This window comes from Motacilla alba, chromosome 12 (assembly GCF_015832195.1).
Source record: "Motacilla alba alba isolate MOTALB_02 chromosome 12, Motacilla_alba_V1.0_pri, whole genome shotgun sequence".
Lineage (NCBI taxonomy): Eukaryota > Metazoa > Chordata > Aves > Passeriformes > Motacillidae > Motacilla > Motacilla alba.
The window spans coordinates 8,519,995-8,538,540 of NC_052027.1; the positions used below are offsets into that span (position 1 = coordinate 8,519,995).

The 18,546-nt window shown below is 44.4% G+C and overlaps 1 long non-coding RNA gene across 1 annotated transcript; it reads right to left on the bottom strand.

Moving 5' to 3' along the window:
- Nucleotides 1-350: 350 nt before the first annotated feature.
- LOC119706100 lies at nucleotides 351-17,471 on the bottom strand. The gene is made up of 3 exons (XR_005258398.1): nucleotides 17,324-17,471; nucleotides 12,475-12,574; nucleotides 351-476 (listed from the first exon to the last, which is right to left on the bottom strand). It is a non-coding gene; the product is annotated as an uncharacterized LOC119706100 (long non-coding RNA).
- Between the last annotated feature and the right edge of the window lie 1,075 nt (nucleotides 17,472-18,546).

Below are 18,546 nucleotides of genomic sequence, written 5' to 3' on the forward strand. Positions count from 1 at the left end.
GGAAATCTGAGTTAAAAGTAAGAGATAACTCAAAGGATGACACATCTTTAGTGCCTGCTGAGGAACTCCAAGGGGAGCCCAGCCCAGAGCTCTCTGCATACGGAATTGCACTGAGCTGCTCTCCCGGCACTGCCTGGGCACAAACACACTCCATATCACAGCAGCACCTTAAGGCAAAAGCTTTGAAAATCCAGAATTAGATGTTGCTATTAGACATTACAAGAGAAGAGATGCTGGCTTTTCATGTTGCTTCCATCCTGAGACTGGTTTGCACAGATAGGAAGAAACATTGTGTTTGTTTGCATTACTCACCAGGACTAAAGGTATCAGGAGCACCTGTTGATAGCACAGCTCTCTCTTTCATGGACATGCATCAGCCTCTGCTGAACTCCACCAGCAAAACTGACACAGGCAGCATCTGGCCAGAGCTAGTGCATGTTGCATATGGACTGTAAGAGCTTGATCCAGTTCACTTTCTGAGGAAGAAATTAAAAATCTGAGTTGTAGAGCAATTTGTGTCAGTAGACAAGAACTAGCTCTCCATGTCTAGCTGGAACTGTCCTGTCTGTGCACCTCTGTCCCATGCAGGAGAACCCCCATAGCTGCTACCCTGTTAGTAATAGCAAAAACCAGAGCATTGTTCCAGGAGATAAATCCGTGTTTATTCCATGAAAGGGGGACATGGAAACAATTTTTAATCCCAACATTATTTGCAAATATATGACCTGCTGGCAGATGACTCCACAGTCACTGGGCAGTGCCCTTCTCCATAAATGATCATGAAAGAAAGAAGGCTGAAACAAAGGTAGTGATCAACCCAAAATCAGTGTCCATACATGCATTCATTTATATATCACACTAGAGGCAAAAGTAGTGCCTTACAGAAAATGTCAGGAAAAGAAAGTTAAACAGTAGAAAGGAAAAAGACTGACTGCTATGTCAAATTATCAGACTGCCAAGGAATAAAACCTTGTCATATATCATTCATGCACTAAATACAGCAGTCTCACTTCTGCAGCCTCTTCCTTCCTTCCTTCCTTGGATCTCAATACTGTTTGCAAACATAAATGAATAGAACCTCTCACCTCCCATGAAGCAGGTAATTTGTTTTTATTAATACATAAATGATAGAGGAAATTAATTAAGGAACAGAAAGGGCAAGAGGCCCAAGATCACACAGCAAGAGCACTTTAATCACTACATTCTGGCCACTTAAGAGTAGTGTTTGCATGTTAATGCTTTCCTGTAGGAAGCAAGCATTTCCAACAGACCACCTTACCTCAGACTAAGGCCTCCCCCAGTCCTGGCTAACTTTCCAACTTTGCAACATCAGGGACATGGAGTTTTTCTTCACATTCACACCACACCTCTGTCCCCTGGTTTAATTATTATTTATGCTGAATATAAATAGCACAGGAGATGATCCTAAGATGAATAATGTAAAGGCAACAAGAGACAGAAAAACTGCTCCAGTCAGCTCATATCCTACCTGCTTTATATTAAACACATCTGAGCGCTGGGTCTCTGCATACTAGAGGAGGATGGGTGAGTTTTAGGGCCATTGCACAGTATGAACTTTCCCAATGTATCACAGTTACAGAACCTCCCATGCCAAATAACTTTGTGCTGATCCCCAGTGAAAATTCACAGTGTTCAACAGCCCTTGAAATTTCTAATTTGTGAGTCCCCACAGAGGAGAGGTGCAGGGGGTGCATTTCTTGCTGCATCCCCTGCCTTGGACAGGGGATCAGGTACTCCTTGGAGCCTGACTGCACTGCCCAAAATTTGTGCTCCTATTTTAATTAATAAGCAATGTGTATCTATCTGCTTCCACATTTGCATCTAGTGCTGTTAATGACAAGAAAATACATCTTTTTAAAATGCTAACCTAGTAAGAGGTATTAGGAGAAGCAAAAGCTATTACATGTGCAAATTTCAGAGCAATTAGTCACAGAGGCAGAATCACAGACAGGAGATTAGTTCTCAAGTCCTCATTCCCATCTGCTTCCCCACTGGAGCCAGCAGTTTTGTGCAGACCCAGGAGGTGAAGGCCACGCTCAGCCCCACCAGCACGTGTCAAACCAATTTCCCTGCACCCACCTTGCTGTCAGCAAGTGCAATGCCCTGCAGTCAGCATCTCCCACAGCTTGGCAAGGCTCAGGACTGGGTGCAGGCTGCCAGAGACTGGCCAAGGGGCAGGACTCAGAACAGGCTCACATCTAAAGAAGCAGTTTTCTTTCTCCATTTCCCTGCAGCCAACACGATCCCACTGAAGAAAAAACACTAAGTGCATTTAGAAAGAGAACACAAATAGCTAAATTCTGTTCGTGTGAAGATTTCTTCCCCTGACAGTGCTATTCTAGATGCATCACTGCATATTTGCAGTGGAAGATGGAAATACTTCTAACATTAAAGATAGTGACATTCTCAATTTATCTCACTTGTGGAAAGGTGTGTGTGGGAGTGTGAGTGACTCTTAGGAATATGTCCTAAGTAGTTTGATGAAGAATAGTACACATTTCTCCTAGGATTTTTTTTAATAAAGCTCAAAATTGTAGTAGAAGATTCTTGGCAAGAGTTTAGAAAAAACAGCTTTGGGAAATAAATCTCATATTGTGCTCCTTCTTGTAGGACTTTTGAGTCCTCTGTATCTCTCTATAAAAATACATTAAATTATTTAAAAATCGAATCCAAATTATTCTTATTCTACAGCACTTTTGAGCACTTGATTGCTCCCACTTTTTTTAACAAATCTGTGGCTAGGGTTGTGTTGTGGCAAGGAAAACCTGTCCCTGAACAGCCAGTGTTTGTCACAGACCTGTACCACCAAACTGCTCCTAAATACCAGAAAAAAAAAAAAGAAAAAGAAAAAGGATCTGGTTTTCAGCATCAGAATGGATTCCTGCTGTTGCCAGTTAAAATCACTCTCAGAGATGAGGGGAATTTTAACCCATTTGAGCAGAAATAGCCACCCCTGCCTGAGCACTCCCACCCTGACCCTCATCTCCCCCCAAGCGTGGGGCAGCTCAGCCCAGCCCTGCTCCATCACCATCCAGAGCTGGCAGGGACACCCTGAGAGCAGGGCAGGCTCCCAGCTCAGCCTCAGCATATCCAGAAGTGCCTCCCCACACCCCCAAAGCTGCTCCAGTTCCTCACAGGAAATTGCAGAGTAAAAGTGCAACAGGGCACAGATGGGGCTCCAGATCCGCCCCCCAATACAAGAGCTACAAATAGTCTATATTTTCCTCTGGCTGACAATACATTAGCAGACACATTTGTGTTGTTCATGGATGTTCACAGAAAGCCTAAAGATAGCCTAGTATTGTCAACAGAAAATGCAATTCAATTCCCTAAAAATATCAGGAACACAGGCTATGAAGAGTTTGTTTTTCCCCAGTAATGCACTTTTTCATTATTGCCCTGGATTAAAATTAAATTGCTAACATAAGGACAAGCAGATGAATCTGTGGTTATGATAGCATAGAAAAATATCAATACAATGCTTGTACACTGTATGCTCCTTCAGTATTTAAAGATTCTTATCTCCAGAATATTATAAACTGAAACACATTGTGAGGATCTCATGCTATTAAATCAAGCAATGCTGCTCATATTGCTTCTCTTCTGCCATCAGCCAGGCAGTGCATCACCTTTGGGAAGAAAATTTCAAGACTGCTTTCCGGGTCTCCTGCACAGGGAAGCAGCATTTTCATTGCTCAGAAACAGAACAGGGCTGTGTTTTCATGCATGCAAACCCAACCATAACATTGGCAAAATAAAACCCCTAAAATTTGATATCGACCCTAATCAAAACAAGCCCACACCAAACCCTGGCTCACAGCATCTTTGTAGTGGGGACAATGAGCTGCCAATTTCTAGTGACAGCAAAGTAGTGACTCAAGTTCTGAAACATTTAATAATACAATGACTTAAGGAGTCAAATTAATTGTATAATTTCTAATTCCACATAAAAACAAACAAAAAATAAAAGAGCAATATAGAAACAAACTGCCATTTCAGAAAAAGACACATTCATACATTCTTCCAAGGTGCTTTACACAGAAAATCTTTGCTCTGAAAATATCTTTTCTCTTTCCAGGGTAGGAGCACACAGAGGTGGAGGCTGCAGCCAAATGCCACAAAACTGAATTGAATCTCGCTGCCCCACACATTCCCCCAGACCAGGAGCTGCTCCTGACAGCTCCAGCTTCACCCTGAATAGTTTCCTCACAAACCCTGCCTCTCCCAGTGTCAGTTTTCTCCTTGGGTTTCCTTTTTAGCTGGTGAAGGGTGATTTAAGTTGCAAAATACATAATTTCACACGTTTCCAAGTAGTTTCATCACTAAGCCCTATGTAAATACACGGGACCAGTGACTGACAGAAGAAGGTTGCCAAAACCAATCATTTTGAACCAACTAATAGGGAAACACTTTTGACTGATAATTTCATTTTTTCTTAGCAGCTGCATTTTACAAGGGTTATTCCCAGGGTTCTGCACAATTGGACTTTCCCCATGAGACCAGTGGCTGGTATGGACACTTGGCAGTCCCAGAGAGAGAACTGCCATGAGAGCAGGATTAAAGCATGTGAAGCTGCATGAAATCAGGCTGTGGAGTGTCTGAACTCAGTGCAAACTGCATATTGCACATGCTGCAGGCAGCCCTGCTGGCTCCTGGGCTCTCTTAGGAGATCAGACAGGAAACCACAGCTTTGTTCTAGGGAAGGCATAAAGGCCTTCAGAAGTCACATTACCAAAGAACTCTGCAGGCATGGGCCAGAGTGCAACATTTTGTTATGTAGTCTCACCTTGCTGGAAACACACTGTCGGCTTCTAAGGAAAAAGAATAAGGATTGGATTTATTTCTGTAAACCAAATCCCTTCTTCCTTTACTTGCTGGCCAACTGTTGAGGCTCATGCTTCTATATATTTCTGTTTGGAAAATATTAATGTAAAATAATATGGACAAAAAAGCTATCATTGGTTATTGTTGGAGTCTCTGGGGAACACAAAATGGCAAAAAAAAAAAAAAATCTGGACAACTTCTGCTCTCCTGTAATGAAAAAAAGTAAATGGAAGTTTCAAAGTGACACCTCCATCTAGTAGAATTAAGGAATTGACTTTTCCTATCTTGAGTCAGAACACTGCAAAAAAATTCTGACAACCTCAGTTTAGAAACCTGTCATAGGGAAAGCAGGTAATTCACTCCTCAGTGCAGCCCTTTAATGTATAAGAAAGTATCCTTTGCAAACTAATATACCTACTGAATTTTACTCTACATTATTTTTGTCTCACTTTTCACTTCCATGCTTTCACTAATTGAGCTTCTGTCTTTTGTTATTTGTACAACAATATCTCAGGGGATCCTCTTGTTCTCTTTATAAAAATCTAGTTAAAGTGCTTCCGTTATATAACCATGTCTTTGTATTAACTTGTATTAGTGGGTGTACTTTAGCTGCATAGCTGGAACATTTAAACATACTGGAGAGGATGCAGAGTACATAGAAAGCTTGGATGGTGTTTACATAGCCTTCCCACGCTTTTTGGCAAAACTGTACTGCTCCAAGTCCTGTGACATGCTAAACAAAAACAAATTTGAGCACCAACAAGGGCAAACCTCAAGAGCAGAAACACATAATATGCGAATACGAGTGTTATTTACCATAAATCACATGGCTGAGAGCTTTAAAAGAAGCTCTTTTCCTATAGGATCTTGGTGTTACTGAAAGGAGTCACCCTTCAGGATGTGATACTCCCCACAGGAGAGCTGAACATTAGTGCTCCACAATTATGTTTCATGAGACCTCACCATATGCCACACACAAAACTCGTGTAGTGTAGCAATCAAGGCTCTATCCTACAAGCAGCTATGAGAAGGCTCAGCCATATTAAGCCAAGGAGAGGAAAAAAAAAGAAAGTAAAACTAATTATTGTAATTTATGGGTTCAGGTATTTACATAATGATGAAAATTAACAAGGTGTTTATCTCTATTTTTATTCTTCATCTATGCGCTTGACATTTATATCAGTCATAGAAATTACATATTTAAAAACGGAGAAGGTAATTCAGGTCAGCCAGGAAAAGCTTTTTGGGATCAAAGTGGAGCAAGAGCTGCACAGAATGGAAGCAGCCCCTCATGCCTGTCTGCATTTAGGGTCCAGCAGGGCAAATATCAGACCTGTGAGCTCCTGGCCCTCAGCCCCCTCAGCCTGGCTGGGAACCCAGAGGTGGCAGCAGCCCCGTGTTCCCACCAGGTGAGGATGCTGAGGTGCCTCAGAGCAAAGGTGACAATGGTGACAAATGGCTCCCAGGTAAACAAGCAAACTTACCCACCCAAAAGGAAACCTGCCTGTGAGGGAAACACATCTGCAGCAGCTCTCAGTGCTCCATGCTGGGGACAGCTTTGGGCCAGTGTGTGGGCAGAAATGACCTCCTGACCGTGCACCACAGTGTGGGTGTGCAGAGGAGCACCTGCTCCAGCAGGGCACGGGGCTCAGCAGGTGCTCAGCTCCTCACCAGCTGAGAGTGAAACCCTGCAGGGGTGGGACATTCAAACCTAGGAAGATCCAATGCAGAGAGACAAGATCCCAGAGGAAAGCATCCATTTCCAAAAATTACCTGAGAGGGCCACTGACTCCCAAGTGCCACCAGAAGCCACGTGGTGTGTGCCATCCTCATTCCCATTCCTGCTGCACCCACTGAAATCTGATGCATCCCTTGCAAATGTAGACAGAGATGCAATGACAGTGAAGACTACAGGGGTTTGCTAGGGAAAGTGTGCTGTTTACAGGTGCTGCAGTTGGATTTTAAACTGATAGTCAGAGACTGAGCCTCTTCTGAAGCAATAGTGAGAAAACACCTCTGCTCTTCCTGCCCCTCCTGGGCAGATCCCAAGGAATTCATGACAGGAGTGCAGTGAGGAGGCCGGGCTGGTGCAAATGGGTCACAGAAGTCCTTTGTGCTGTGTCACAGCTGGCCCTGGCACAGGTATTCACAGCCCCTTGTGCTCCACTTGCATGCCCTCTCTGGGACATTTTCTGGGCCTTTCTTTGGGCTGCATTCATCTTTACTCAGCAAATGAGCATTTTTTGTCAACATCAGTTCTTTACACATTTTGGCACCTGACCTACACGTGGCACAACCAGTCAAGCTGCATGATCTATTATACTAACACTGCAAGGAAAGAGAGATATAGATAGATATAGATAGATATCAATGATACAGCTATATATTAGATATAGATATAGATATAGATATAGATATATAGATAGATATATAGATATGATATAGATATAGATGATATAGATGTATATAGATATATTTATACATATGCACTGTATTGTTTTTCCAAGGTGTCAGATCACTACATTATAACAGAGAGGCTATTACAGACAGGTTTAGTTAGCTGTGCATCATTTCACACCTTCATTACAATCTTTACTGGGAAAATGGATTGCTTTTGAGCCTCTCTCCATTCTCATTAAACTTCCACTCTTGCGAGGTGTCAGAACTGTAAAATGCCTAATACAGACAGTTAATTATAACAGCACTCACTACTTCAGCCTTTTCAATTACCCACATTTCCAGCTGCTGGAGCAGCCAAGCTCCCATCCAGGGTGAGTCAGAGCACCACTAACAAGGGAGACCAAGGGGTGGCCAGACACATGCTCTGCCAGACCATGCAGAACCTGGAAAACCATCAGAAAGCTCTCCGCTGGCAGGAAACAGCATTTCTTGGGAGGTGGAATGGGAGGTTTGTGATCATGCAAGGATGAAAGATGGAGATGCAGAGTTGTTTTCAACTTCCTTTGCTAATACTAAACTAAATTTGAACAATATAAACATTATTAAGGAAGCTGTCCTTGGAGTTGCTCAGGGTAATAGAAGCACTTTGTCAGATGAAAAATTGGCAGAAATTAGCCTGAAATTGTTACCGAAAATGAAATCACATAAACAGCTTTGATTTCTGCTTCAGGACACAAGCTGCCAGATAGGAGTTACCTCTCTCCTTGTCACATTCAGGCACGTGTGGCAAGCAGAAATCTCAGCTGATTGCAGCTCCCAGGGATCAGACACTGGAAGTCTTCTCCTGATCCAACGGGACAACTTCCACTCCCTCCTGCATATGGGAACTGTTCAGACAGAATCTCTGACACTTATGCAGAGCAAACTGCCCATGCCCCTGGAGGTTGTGGTGGTATTGGGGGTATCTGGCATTCTGGGGCTGAAATGAGGCTCTCTGCAGTTTCTGAACAGCACAAGCACTGTGGTGACTGTAAAGCCTGGCAGATCTTCAACAACTGCTTCACAGGGCAATGAAACACCTCCAAGCAGCCCCCCTGAGTCCCCTGCCAGAGTCACCAGACCAGCTCCCACCTGAGCTGACTCCAGCCTCTCAAAGAAACCTCAGTTTCAGGTTTCTCACAGCAGCGAACCCACTAGGATACAAACCAAGACTTTCCAAGGATAAATGACCCTCCTAGGTTGCAGGCACAGCACACGGCCACAAAAGGTCACTGCTCTTCTTAGCTCTTTTCTCTTTTTACAAGGAGGATTGTCCAAGTCACACCTTGCTGTACAAATGAGAATTCCATTTTGAGCAGGTAACTCTCAATGTATTTATGAAGAGAGCATCCTTGCTGTAAAGGAATACCATGTTCCAGCAGAGACATCCCAAACACAGCAGAAAAAGCCATCTCCCTTATGAGGGATCAGAAGATCAGAGCTGTGTTTTATTAGTTGTATAAAAAGTATCTTTAGCTCTCAGTTGAAAGGAAAAATTTGCATTTAAATAGAAAGATTAATAACTGTAATACACAGAGCCCACACTGAATAATTTTTTTGTAACAGAAAATAATTCATATTTTTGTAGAAATTGTTCACCTTAAGTCAAGCTACAAAAATTATAATCATAATATTTTATGGAACAATTTTAATCTAATACAGCTTTGTTACATTATAATTCTCCAGTGTAAATAATGCATGCCTGCAGTTTTGAAAAAGGCCAGATTTAAAATACCTGTCTCGGAAAATTCAATAGGGTGTGTGCTTTTTGGTGTGTTTACACTGTGCATGAGTTTTACCTATATAAATAAAAAGAATCCTTTAGAAGGATAGTAATAAACCATTTCTTCTACTGCAAGGACAGGCCAGGAGGTGATGCTTATGGAGAGCTTAATGAGCTTTTTTGGAAATAAAGCTTTTTTGGAAATAAAGCTTTTTCTCTAGAACACACAGATTTGGATTCACTCAAGTATTTCAACATGATACTGAACTCTTGGGTTGTTTTGGTCAGGCTTAAAACCTGGTCTTAAAACCTGAAAAGTTATATTTTGGCTTTCTTATGGCATTGAGGAGCAGATATTAATTTTATTTCACAATTATTTTTAACCTACAGCTATATTTTTAACCACTGACTCCAAGCCAGAGGAAAACAACCTCCCTTCTCCCTTTCAATATAACCAAGCCTTTAAAAAATTTATAAAAGCACTGACACGTCAGAGAAAACTTCCAAAAAATCCTCTAGGATCATCTTGAAGCATTTCCTTTTTTGTCTGTGTGCATTTTGCTTTAGTGCATCTCCTGTTTGAGACAAATTTGGGAGTCACCCCAGGACATTGCACTGGTTGTTTTCCCAGTGCTCAGGAGGGCAGCTGGGAGCAGAGGGTGGTGTTTCCTGGCTGTAGCCCCGGGATGGTCTCCTGGAGCTGTCCCAGCAGGGATATCATGCCCTGGGGGGCAGATGGATGCAATTTCTTCCTGCTCCATCCCTCTGGGCTGCCAGTCTCCTCGCAGCTCCCCAGCCCACCACAAGGGACGTGTGGGGGAAGCCGTCAGGAAGAAGCCAGAGCTGCTGCAGTTGGGCAGAAAAGCTGCATTTTCCACCCTGTGTCCTGGGAAAGAGGCCAGTGCAGCCCAGGGGCTGCAGCAACGGCTTGAAGCAGCTCTACTGTTGCTTTCTCTCTGCTGGAAGAAGGCAATTCCTTTGCTTCCCCTCCTGGACTCATGCCAGCAGAGCTCTACCACACTCAGAGCATTTATTTTGCCTTTACCCATGGGATGGCTCTGACACCCCATGGCCAGTTGGCTCACACTGGCCACTGTCCCCAGGCACAGCAAACCTGGCAGGAGGCCTCCAGGCTGGGAGTGCCACAAGCTCCTGTTTGCAGTGGGAAAGGAGCAGTTTCTTCCCTGGCTTCGCTGTGAGATGCTGTGAGATGCAGAATCTATTTCTTGCTGCAGCATGAGCACGGCGTGGGGAACTCATGACGTTTAATTTATCACATGCTCGTATATTACAGTCCTTCCACATAAAAACCTTTTAATTAGAGAAGAATCAGGAGGGAGTTGCCTGGTGTTTCTCCAGTGCCACACAGATAATAGCAGAAAGCAAACCCCCTTATTCTGCTCGGAGCCACTGGCACCACTAATTACTCTCCCAAAATTCAGCTCAGGTTCCTCTCGCTGCTCATTTAATCTTTGTCACTCTTGCTGCCTTCCATTTCATCACTCAAGCACCGAGCAACAGGGACAGACACAATCAAGGAAGTTTGGAAGAGCTGCTGCTGGCATGCAGTGGAAAGCCCAGCACTGCTGGAAGCGAGGGCTCGACAGCAGACAATCAGCAGAAGATGCAGGATGCTCAAAACCACGGCGTGCGGCCATTAGGGAGCTCAGCTCGCTTCAGGCTCTAATGCCTCTGGACTCCAGAGGCTGCAGGCTTCACTGTCACTGGGATATCTGCTACTTGCCAGCCTGATTTTAGGTTGGATGGTAGTGCAAGAATCAAGATATTCATCTTCACCCTCCTGCTCTCACCCCCTGTGTCACCATGTGCCCAGAGGCCGCAGTCTGGTGCCACCAGCAGGGAGACCAGGCAAGGCTGGCGGCTCCTGGAGAACCCCTCTCATCACTGTAACTACAGAACTACAACAAAAACCACTGTAACTTGTGAAATGCTGTACAGACACAAAAACATCAATAACCTAATTTTAAAAGGCCCTTTAAACAATCAAAATTTAAAGGCAAAGCCATGGATGACAACCAGTGAAGAGCACATGTGAGCTAATGCAGACAAGCCCCAGCATTAGCAGCAGCCCACATGGGCAGCAGGTGAGGCTTGGGTGACCAAACACCTGACCTGCCACTGCTGGCTGGACTCCTCCCGGCCCATCTGCTCCCTTTGGTTTGGCAGCTCAGCCCCTCAAGGGGACACAAAAGGATGGCAGGAGGTCAGGGGCGGCTCTTTCCCAGAGAGTGAGCGGGGCTTGAATTAAGGAGGTGCTTTGTCTCAGGAGATTTGGTACCAGGGATGTGAGGTGGATGGATGGCAGCAGATCACACAGCTGGAATTACAGCTTTCATTGCTGCCTCAGGACCTAAAGACACAAACAAGTACAAGCCAAAACAAACATCCATTTGTTCCTACAGAAAAACAAATCTAAAAAACTCCAAAACTGGTGCTCAAGTAGGAATTTACCTTACAAATTTTCCCTTGCTGGAAAAGGCTTTTGGAGAATCTCCACCACAGCAGAGCTGGTTTAGGAACCATCAGGGCAGTGCTGGGTCTGGGAGGTTCAGCTGAGCTGAAGAACATGTCACCCACACACAGGCAGGGCTTGGGCAGGTCCCGTCACCCCAGTCTCCCCAACAGGTCCAACTCTTGCTCCTGCTGCTGCTCCCGAGGTGATGCAGCTCCCAGGGTTCGTGGGAGTTTGCAGCAAGGGGCAGGGGGGGAATGTGCCACAGGTGGGGGATTTCTGCTCCAGGGATGTTGGGCAACTGATTTAAACCCCAGTTCTTACAGCATGGTCCCAAGATTCTGCTGGTACACATTGCTCTCCTTTGGCAGAATCTCTGCCACCTTTCTCCAGCAACTGTCATGACTTCAGGCAGCTTCACAGGCATTTGTGGTCTAGTCACCTTTTTTTTTGCCTGTTGAGAGGGCCAAGACTGATCAAATCTTTTAGCAATAAAAGGAAATTAATTTTCTTTTGCACAATGTCAGTTAGCTTTATTCTGTCATATATTCCTTAGCTACTCAATGTTACATTGGGAGCTTCTGAATGCAAATATTGCCTGACAAGAAGGATGAAACCAGATGATTTTTTTATCTCAGTTATACATTCACATATCACATATCCAAAGTTAACAAGTGACTCTCTGGTGTAAAGCCATTTTCTACTTTCCATGCATCCCAAATAACAGCTATGAAAATCCTTGTCTATTATACAGTAAGATAGTTTGCTGCCTTTATTTTTCTGACCACTTGTGTATTGTACAAGCAGAGGACAGAGGCTTTCATGTTATCATCCTGCTCCCTCGTAATCTCATTCTGCAATCTCTGCTTTTTCATTGCCATTTTCAGATGTTTAATGAAGCAACACTTGGATATGAGATACCCCTGATATTTCTTTTGCCCGGTCTCCATCGTTTTCAATCTCAGAACTACTGAATAAATGAAAATATATTTACCAGCCTGCTTTGCACTGAACAGAACTCCCTCTGGAGGCAATGAGAAATGTGGCTAACATGGACAATCCAGGTGTAAGTCTCCTTTTCTTCCCCACATTGCCTGTGTGGAAAAACATGAAAAGAACACATTCACAGTTAATAGGCCTTCTCTGCTCCTCAGCCAAATATTACCATTAGGAAAGCGTTTCCTAAATGAAGAATCTATGTTTACACTCCACCACAGCCATTCCCTTACCTAGCTGCCTCCCCCTTGAGACCTTGTGCAAGTACCAGCAAAAGCCCGAGACAAAAATGTGCACACTCTGCACACAGGTGGGGATTTGCCCAAGAAAGCCATCCTAAAGATCATTTCTCCCCATTTCCAGCTCAGAGCTGCCCCACTGATCTTTTCTTCCCACACAGCCATCTCAAACAACAGGAATGACCAGGCTTGCACACTGAAGGTCAGCAACATCAGCCTTGTCCATTTTCCCCTTGCACACAAGCTCACACACATCCTTCCCTCCCCAGGATCACGCTCAGCCCACTGGTCTGCAAGAGCATACATTAGAGGGAATTTTAATGACTTGAACTCGTGCTGAACTTCCCCTTTTAGCTGCTATTTTAGTGATTTGTTGACTCTCCAAGGCTCATTCAGGACTTTTTTTTTTTAAGCCTTGACAGAGTAGATAGAGTAGACATGGATTTTATGTGCCAACTCTTCTGTATTTTTGGCACTCCACTCGTCACATAGCAGGTCAGTGAAATACAAGTTCAAGAAACAGAGGATGCCTCCCACGTATATATCTGTGATGTCTCAAAGTAGCCTAAACTAATCTCTTCCTCTCTTCACCATTAGCTGTGGCACTAAGCTGGAAGCAACGGCTGAGGATGATTTAACAGCCACACAGAATCTTAATAAGATCTACTTACATTTATATTGTCCATTTCAGGCTGGCTGGCTGTTTCCTTAGCCACAGCCTCACAAAAAGAGCTGAGTGCACTGTTTCATTTTTTGCGAGCTTTTTAATTATTTTAGCATTGTCTCTGATTTTTGTATCAGCCATCTGCAAAGTGTGGCAGGATGTGTGTAATCTTCTGTGGCACTTGTTGTACTTTCTCCATTATTATCAGATGGGAAAGAAAACCAAAGTTAAGGGAGATTAAGGTCAGCTACTCTCAACATCCAATCGCTGTATAATCCACTGCGTTATCGCCAGGGAAGATTATCAGCCTTGATAGGAACCATTCTTTGAGCCATTCAGCACTGTGGAAGCCCACTTCTCTGGCAGAATGGTATTTCTGCTCCATCTGAAGGCAGAGAAATCGTACATCAATTTTCCACCGTGTCCCACTAATGTGCAGCAAGCAAGTGTGCAGGACACCGGAGAGGCGCTCCACTGCAAAGCACAGCTGTGCCCTGTACCTTGTGCTGTGCTCTGTGCTGCCCTGGGACACCAGTGCTGCCCCACTGGTCGTTTGGAGACAGCCCCTCCCCTCCCAAGCCACTAAAACACCACGGGGGTGAAGGAGAGAGAAGAAGCTGCACTGAGCAGGGGGCTCCCTACCAGCCAGGAAGGTGTTCCTGGGAAGGATGAGGCCTCACAAGGCACAAATTCCATGCTGTTTCTTGCAAAGGGCTCACAGGCATGACTTTTTTGATGTTAAATGGACCAAAGAATTATTTGGGGAGGGTGAGGCACAAAGTGCAGTGTGCTTGGGATGAGTGACTCCATGCCCTGCCTCCACTCTCCCAGCAGAGATGTGTGACATTCCAAAAAATACCCTGAAATGCATTATCTCCTAGCAGGAGCAATGAATCTCTCTCTAGTAGGACTATAACTCAGCAGACACGCTTCATCTACCAAAGTTCAGTGAGGCTGGGCCCCACACAGCTCTGAGCAGCACCACATTGACCTGTTAATGGTCTCTGCCTGTCTCTGTGTGATGGGAGAGAGCAGAGACAGGACCCAGCAGATGCTGGGCTCTGCCACACTCTGCATGGCTTAAACATCTCCATGGTTCAAGAGCGACCAGAATACCCCATATTTCAGGATAATTTCCCTCTTTTTGTAGTTAATGTATAGAAGTATTTTCCAACTACCTTAACCCACAGTTTGTTATCCACTCCCAACAAGCTGATGAGTGCTGCTCTTCCAGGAGACGTCTCTTAGCAACAAAGGGGCTCATCAGCTCAGAGGACTCCCTCCAACTCCATGCTGGGCCTTCACAAGGGATGTCAAAGGAAGGCAAGATGGAAGAGCAGCTGCTGACCCCGGGCAGGCAGCATTCAGCTCCAGGAAACTCCCTCTCAATTATCACATTGTGCACCAGTGAATGAGGGCTCTTCCGGAGCACACAGAGCAAGAGGCACCATCTCTTTCCCACAGGAAGATCCACCATGGATTCCAGGAGCCAATGCCTCACTGCAAGCCTCTGCTGCAGAATCTGCTTCCTAAAAATTCCTGCAGACCTACAGCGGGCAATGGCTGCAGTTCAGGCTGCAGAAAAATGCCAGAGGGTGATTGTAATTTGGTCAGAGGTACCAAACCAACCCCTTGGTCTGCTCTTGGGGCTTTTCAAGTTACTTGTGTCACACCTACGCCTTAATAGTCAAATTCCACAGATCCTTTCCATGGATTTCCACTTCTTTTTTTTTTTCTTTCAATGACTTGGGATTGCAGTACTCATCTTCTGCATCCATATCTTAAATACTGTGGATAACACATGGGGCGGGAATGGAAACCTCAAAACTGATGGATCTGGAACTGAGCAAATGAGAAACCAAAACCAATACTGCAGAAAGAATCAAAATAACACAATTACAGCAAGCTACAAGCAGAGGAAGAATAAAAATTCATAAAATACTTCCATTGTTGGAAAACACAAGGCAAATAATCCAAATAAACCAACATGTTTCATTTTAAAAAGTAAAAATATTTCATTTCAGCATCATCCAAATGAAGCTCGTAGCTTTTCTCTCCAAAATCTTTTTGGTGTGTAACTCAGTTTTAAAAGGAAGAATGCAAGGCAGTTTTTTTTAAGGATCAGATCACATACAAAGTAGCTACAGCATCCTTTGGTTAATTCAAAAATGATTCACAAATTCCAGCCATGAGTATCTCCGTTGAAAAATGAGCATAACCAGGGAGAGATGGGATCCACCTCATGAAATGGCCAGAAGAAGCCAATATCCTACTGAGGACAGCAGTCAGTGAAATCCAGAGGGACTGGATACTGAAGGCCACAGGAGAGCAGGTGGAATGGTAGGGAGGAAGCAGATGTGCACAGGGCAAGGGGAAGGCCCTGAAAAGGACCCGAGCTTCTAAATTATATCAAAACCAACTAAAACCACAGATAACATTTTGCTGCATTGCTTTCTTGGGCAATAAATGACTGTAGGTGTCATGAGGAAGGTAAATGAGGATGATGGGAGGAGAGGCAGACAGTGCAGCAACTGAAACAAGGTTTTTTCCCAGCAGCAGAAAAGATCTTGAGAGCTGAGTCAGTTAATGACTGTGGTCCTGGCAAAGTTCTGCTTTTTGTCCCAGGGTATCCTGCAAGATAAGAGATCACCACTAATGCCACAGACCATGTCACAGCTCTGCTCAGAAAACTGGAAAGAAGCAGTCAAGGCTGAGGGGTACCCAGACCTGCCATGCAAACAGGACCTGTGTGAGACCAACAAGATCCAAGACAGGGTTCCCCTGAGACATCCCCTAGCAGAGAGGGACTGTCCTGGAGCCCGTGTGGGGAACCTTCCTGGTGCCAACTTTACAGCCAGGGTAAGGTCTTCATTCTGGTATACTTTAAAGTATTTTCTTGTATCTTTAGCATTGCTGCATCATACATAACTGTACTTTCATGCTTGGGTAGCAGCAGTAATAGATCAGCATCAAGATTTCTTGCATCTAATCTCAGGAGAAAAGGTTTTATTAAATCATTAAATAAAATTGTCATGTGGTCTGCCTTTAAAAAATAATAAAAAAAGAGCTCAGCTTTAGAACTGAAACACCAGTGGGAAAGAGTGAGAAAGTAGTCATGAGCACTGTCCCAGAGCAGCTGAGGTAGATGCTGCCTATCAAGGGAGGAAATAAAGTACACAAATTCAAGACAAAAAGAGAGAAAAAGAAAAGCAAAACAAAAGATCCTTTTGAATTAAGCCTTTTCTCACCTCTAACAAGGCTCTAGAAACAGCACTAATCAATCCAAATGACACTTTAGTATTGAGATCTATTATATTCCTCAATGATCATATGGCTTTATATGTTATAATTTGGTTCTGAATTATGACCTACATCAATTATAATTGAATGCTGCTTCCCACTCTACAATCAGACTTTGATGAGAACAGAAAGGCAGTGGACATTAGAGGATTACTATCAGAACAACCTAATTTAATTAAGGAGGAGATTTATTAAAATGGTAACATTAACAGGTGTTTTATGAGACTAATAATTAATAAGGTTTCTGTAGAACATTTGTAAGAGAAATAGACAATATGCACTGGCAGCAGAACTCCCTGTAATGGGATAACAATAAAGCATTAGGAACTGCAGATAAGATATTATGATAATAATCTGATACTGTAAATTATGGTTTGAAAAGGATTAAATACCGTTACTGCAAATTGGTATTTACTGCAAATTAGTATTTATTTAAGCTCCAGCAGGCCTTTACACATTGCCTGGAGGAAAGGTGGGCTGTGGAGAGGCTCTCCAGCATGGACACTTGATGTTCTCCTGAATAGGGATCTGCCAACACTGCAATAACGCTGCCAGTGTCCACCTAGGAAACCACACTGGGGCTACATGGGAGGATTTTTAAACAGTGAAGTTCAGCAACTCATTTTTGACCTTTCTGAGGTTACCTTCAAGCACTGGACACAGGCCGAAGCTGCTTCCCAAGCTGCAGGCTCAGATGTGGCCCCAGGGGCAGAGGTGTCTCCTGGGGATCCAACTCTCTCCCAGCACACAGGACAGCAATGTGTGGGAATGGCAGGGCTGATTGCTCCCTTCCTATTGCAAAACCTGCAGGTACAGCAAGAGGTGAATTTCAGAAGCATGAGGAGGAAAAGTGGGGAGTGGGGGTGAAAAGCAAGAGGGAGGAGTGGTTTCACAGCACAGAGCAGTGCCCCAGCTCACTAAAGGGAGGAGTAGAGAGAAAACAGCCTCAGGATCTTTTCTGGAAATGAAGGTGCTGAGGGGTTTTGCCAGGGTTACTTAGCAATTTACTGCTCATGTTAACACCTTTCTTAGCTCTAGGCTTAGAAAAGTTTTGTTCCAGCCCTGGTCCTGGTGGCCCCCAGGTAAGAGATGGGAGACAGCCACAGAGCACTTTCTCTAAACAGCTCCAGTCCCTGACACAGTGATGGAAGAGGATATTAGCAGTGGGAAATTTTTTCAAGGCCAGTACTTTAATGAGCTCCTAAATAATGACTTTATCTTAGAGGCACACTCAATATTCGTTCAGCATTGCACCAGAACAAAACCACTGCCTGACTTCAGTCAACAGCAAACAAGTCCAGAGGAAGCAGCCCTCCACTTTGGGAAGCAGGGATGGGGCAGGGCACTCTCCCCTCGCTGGGCCCAGGGTGGAAGATTTCCCTGGTGTGGTAGAAGGTGGAGTGGGCTGTGTCCCCCTCTGGCAGCTGAGCCTGTGGCACTGCTCACTGCCACGTGTCCTGCACCAAGGCAAAGATGCCCAGGCTCCGGCACAGCTCAAGGGGATGTTCATGCCACTCAGTCAAGATCTAAACCATGTTTTTTCCACTCTTAATTGGCATCTGATGTCAACAACAAGCACAGTTTGCAGAGCCATGAAACAGCCCCTTAGTGTCAAACAGGTGTTACTTCCCCTCTTGGGTGCAGAGATGCTGATTTTGGACCAGATCTCAGCTCCTTCTTTGCTCAGGGGTGGGTGGGTGGGATTTGCTTTTTAATCAGGCTGAGCCAAGGGAGAATGCCTTTGGCTTTGCTCCTAGCACCCAGTCCAGCAAACACTTTGTCACAGTCCTCCCTCATGAATTACCACTGAATGGGTTTGGGTTATTTTAAACATCCCATTAATCAGTTTTGCTTCTGGGAATCATTC